Raw genomic sequence first — 4,682 nt, forward strand, 5'->3', positions numbered from 1 at the left:
TAAATAAAATATATATTTATATATATATTATTTTATATATATATATAAAATTAATTCCTTATCAACAACAAAACAAACCAAGTTTGTCCAAAATACTGAGAGGCTAAGTCATGAAAAATTTTTGAGAAATTTCATGGCTAATGTTTCACTGCCAGCATCAAAACCTTGTCCATCTTCACAGTATGAATTAGTCCATTTCCCTCTTCTTGCTCCTCTTCGTCCTGTTCTTCCTGTCCTGCACCATCATCACTGTGGTCCTCTTCACCCTCTTTACCTTCCTCTTTGCTTCCTTCTTTCCTTTCGTGTTTCTCATCTGACTTTTCCCCGTCACCTGTCTTTTCCAATTCCTTGATTATTTTCAACACATCTCTTGAGTTTTGGGATTTGGGGTCTGCTTTTTTGCTCTTTCTCCCACCCCACCCGCATCATCTCTCTCGGGAGACTTCCAAAGTGGTGTCCATCCTTCTTTCTGTACCTTCATGTGTCTTTTACTATGCCTTGCCAAGCCCGATTTTTCTTCAGCTTTTTCAATACACAAGGCACTCTTTGATTGTTTCTCTGGACTGCTGTTACCAGGCCAGCCTGTGACGTTCCCTTTCTCCTGTTTTCTGTGGCACTGATTTATAATCTGTACAGGAAACGGTGGGGGTGGTTTCAACACTACATCAAATGACTTCTCACCTTTGCTAAACCCAACAGCCACAAATATTAAAGGTATAGGCAGCACGTCCTCTTCCTTAATTTCCAGTCATCAAAAACTAGTTAAGCCAGAAGAGCCGGCAAACGTGGCACGCTAAGCCTTGAGGCTCGGATTAGGTTGCGCAGACCAAGTGCAGGCTGTCAGCGAGGGGCCGGGCTGCCACCACCCAGGAGCCGGCCCCGCCCACCTCGAGTAGGCCCCGCCCCAGGCTCCATCAGTTTTATGAGACCATGGTTACAATTTATGATTTTTAGAATTTGGTTGTTATAAAGAAGACTGTGAACCTCTTTGTATGATGTCCATTATTGTTTTGATCGCAATAACTTCGTTGTACTTTTCAGACTGGTATAATTTTATGCCTATTGCCACATTGTCCTCCGAAACAATCGAGTAATCTACAGAGGGGTATACAATTTTTGTACACACTACTTTGATTTTGTTTTATTTGTCAAACTTCAGTTTTTCTAGTTGTACAGAGACTTTCTGATAACTTAAAACTCCCTTAGTTTACTTTCTGTACATTTTAACATGATCAAACAAGTAGTAAAATGTAAGGAGAATTTATTTACCTTAAAGTTTGTCCTTGCAACAAGGTATTTTGACTCTGTCAATCTGGCCATCCAGAATATTTTATATAAGACTAACTGATCTTTGTAGTAGCTGCAGTGTGGATAGTTATACAGAAACAGACCCACGTGTGCGCAAATGCTTGATTACCTTCCTGCCTGTTAGATCAAGTACAACGGAAACGTCCTGAATGATTAAAAAGGAATTGCCCATTGTTTCTTCATGTCTTTCCAAGAAAGAGATGCAAATTATTAACAAATTTATCAAATTAAAGACAAATATGGTTAGGACTGACAGGAAATGAAAATGACTTCATTTAAAACTGCTTTGATTTCTATGATTTCATAGAAAACTTGGTGATACATATGTTTTATTTTTGCCTTATTTATTGTTTGGGTGTTGGAGATTGGATCCAGGGCCTCTCATCTCCTGGCAAGCAATCTGCAGCTGCTTCCTCAGGACCTTGCCAGGCAGGTGCTGTGCCACTGAGCTACATCCCTGGCCCCAAAATAACTACTTTTTATATATCATAGAAAACTTTATTGATCTAGGAATGCATAGAGATAATACTTGCAATTAATAAACTTTTTGCTTTCAGACATTTATAGGTATGTACCATGATGTTCAACTTCAATTAATAAAATTTTATTTAGCCAGGTGTGTTGATGCATGCCTGTAAATCTCAGCACTGAGAAGGCTGAGGCAGGAGGATCACAGCGAGTTCAAGGCCAGCCTGGGCCACACAGTGAATTCAAGGCCAGCCTGGAATACATAGTGAAACCCTGTCTCAAAAACACCTAAATATGTAAACAAATAAACATTTATTAGCTAAAAATTGAAGCACAACATTTTTTGATTAAAATTTAGACATAAAAAACTCATGTAAGGTAAAGTAATTCTGAGTGACATCTTGTCACCTTTGCCCCGTTCCATTGATTAGAAGGAAGTAATAAGCAAGTTGTGCCCAGACTCAAGGAGCTACATCAGTCCATGTTTACCAGAGAAACAGATACAACACAAGATATACAAATATATGAGAATTTACACGATTGGCTTGCGGTGGCCACCCACAGAGTCTGATGAGGAAGAGTGCAGAGGGTCTGTCCACACGCTGGGGACTGAGCATCCAGTCGAAGGTCTGGAGCCCACTGCAGTGTCCTGGGCAGCACCAGAAGGCTGAAGCGTACCTGCCAGGAGATAACAGGCAAGAGGAAGGTAAAGACTGGAGCTCCTCCGAAGAAACAGAGACAGATCTGTCCTTCCTTCTCCCTTTATACCATGCAGGTGATAAGCTGCCCTGGGATGAGTCTTCCAAATCAGTTGAGCTTCTCATTCTCAAGTTGACACAGTTGATTCACCATCACAGTCAGACCCCACGGGAAGGCATGAGCATCAGAAAGTGGATAATGAGGGTCACCGTAGAGTCTGTCTGCCATAGCTAGAAAGAAAATTAAGAAGAAAAATCATATTCCATGAAGAAAGCATGATACATTTTTTTAAAAAGTAAGGTGGAGTTATGGCTTATATTTCAATGTCCCCCCAAAAGGCTCATGTGCTCGTAGGTGGGGCATTTGGGAGGCAGCTGGATCATGGGTGTGTGCTACTGGATTATGGGTGTACAATAACTGGATTATTCCTCCGGTTGGTTTAGCATAGTGGTGGGTGACAGAATTAGTGAAGAGAGAAGCCGCACCCTGGGTGTGGGTGGTACCGGCCAATAGGCTTGGGGCCTGGATGGAATGTAAGGGGACAGAAGGAAGGCAGGCTGGCTGCTTCCTGCCTGCTGCCTATCACGGAGGGAGCTGCTTCCTGCTTCCTGCTGTTTCTCCTTGCCATGCCCTCTTCCATGCTGCCCTGTCTCAGAGCTAGCTGACTATGACTTAAACCTCTAGAAGCTGAGAGCCAAAATAAACTTCTCCTCCTTTAACTTGTAGGTATCAGGTATTTTATCCCAGCAACTAGAAAGTAATTAAGACAGATGACTAGAATATATTGCAATATAACAATAATCAGGGTCAATTAACTCACCTGATAAAGATAAAATGAGTAAAAAAAATAAATAACCAAAGTTGGATATATCATGTATGGGAGATATACTCAAAGGAAAACAATAAAAAAAGGATAAAACTATTCCAATTACAGTGCTAACAATACTGGTAACAGAAAATTGAATTCAAGATAAAAAACAATAAAAGATAACGTGGAATATTTTTTACTGATATAAGTATAAACTATCAAGTTAATGTATTTGAACTTTTTTTGTGATGATAAGGATCAAACCTATAGTCTCATCATGCCAGGCATGAACTCACTATGTTGCTACATCCTAGCCCTAGTTTTATGCCTTTATGAACCAAACAAAATAGGGCAAACATTTTTAGAAATTAAGAAAATAAATCCTGATACTTCTCTCTGATAATCAATATGGAAACAAAATGAGGCTACTGAAAATTTGAGTAATAAGACAAGCAAGCTTGACTTAAAGAATATTGTACAGCCAGGGATGTAGCTCAGTGGTGTCATGCCCCTCTGGCAAACCCAAGGTCCTGAATTTGATCCCCAGTACCAGGAAAAAAAAAAAGAATATTGTACAAAATTATACAGCAGTCTGGAAGGACGCATACAGATGAAGTCAGCTGCAAAGGTAAAAAATGACTGTTTTCCCACAGACCTGCTGTAGCTGTAAAACATCAAGATAAGCACCTCCCTTGGGTACAGTTTTCTCAGAGACTGAGAAATTGGATTCTTTAAAATCAGAGACTAGAAACTTTGCTGCTTGAAGTTACATCAGGGAGAATGAAATATCCCACTCTTACCTGAAAAGTCTAAGAAATGGAGAAACAGCCTTAATTTCTGATCTAGGTGTAGCACTTCAGAGAGGGAGTTTCTGAAAATAATATTACACCTGAACTTTGTATTTTCCAGGGAAATGGGAGCCTGTTCTATTTTGAAGTCAAAACCTAGTACTGTCTGCCTTTATACATAAATCTGTTTCTTCTTTCCTTCCCTTCTTCCTTTCTTTTCTAATTTTTAAAATATTTTAAGCCAGGCTCTCTCTCAGTTGTTCAGGCTGGCCTCAAATTTGTGATCCTCCTGCCTCAGCCTCCTGAGTATCTGGGATGTCAGGTGAATGCCACAATGCCTGGCTCACCTTTTTGGTTGGTGAGACATCTCATATTTTCAACTGATATTCAGTTTTGTCACAAATCGGTAACCTCACTTCCTTCAAGTTTGTCCTGTTGGTCTTAGTCTGGGGGAGGACAATGACCATAGAACTACAGCCCTTCTGCTGTGAACTGGCACCCACAACATAGAAGTGACATGTGTCCAAGGCTTGAGTCTCCATGTATCAGGTCTCTCTGTCCTGGACTGTGTGGATTATGCATTGAATGTATGTATATATATATATATATAT

General features: G+C 40.2%; 1 long non-coding RNA gene and 1 pseudogene across 1 annotated transcript in view; both read right to left on the minus strand.

The window, feature by feature from the left end:
- Window positions 1-108: 108 nt before the first annotated feature.
- LOC117283895 lies at window positions 109-752 on the minus strand (annotated as a pseudogene).
- A 1,285-nt stretch (window positions 753-2,037) lies between these two features.
- LOC104865276 overlaps window positions 2,038-4,682 on the minus strand; it is a 17,682-nt gene continuing 15,037 nt past the window's right edge. Inside the window, exons 2-3 of the long non-coding RNA XR_781091.3 lie at window positions 2,545-2,705; window positions 2,038-2,454 (exon numbers count right to left, since the gene is read on the minus strand). This is a non-coding gene — a long non-coding RNA (uncharacterized LOC104865276). The remainder of the gene's footprint in view (window positions 2,455-2,544; window positions 2,706-4,682) is intronic.

Source organism: Fukomys damarensis, unplaced genomic scaffold (genome assembly GCF_012274545.1).
Source record: "Fukomys damarensis isolate Sample0158 unplaced genomic scaffold, DMR_v1.0_HiC HiC_scaffold_32, whole genome shotgun sequence".
Lineage (NCBI taxonomy): Eukaryota > Metazoa > Chordata > Mammalia > Rodentia > Bathyergidae > Fukomys > Fukomys damarensis.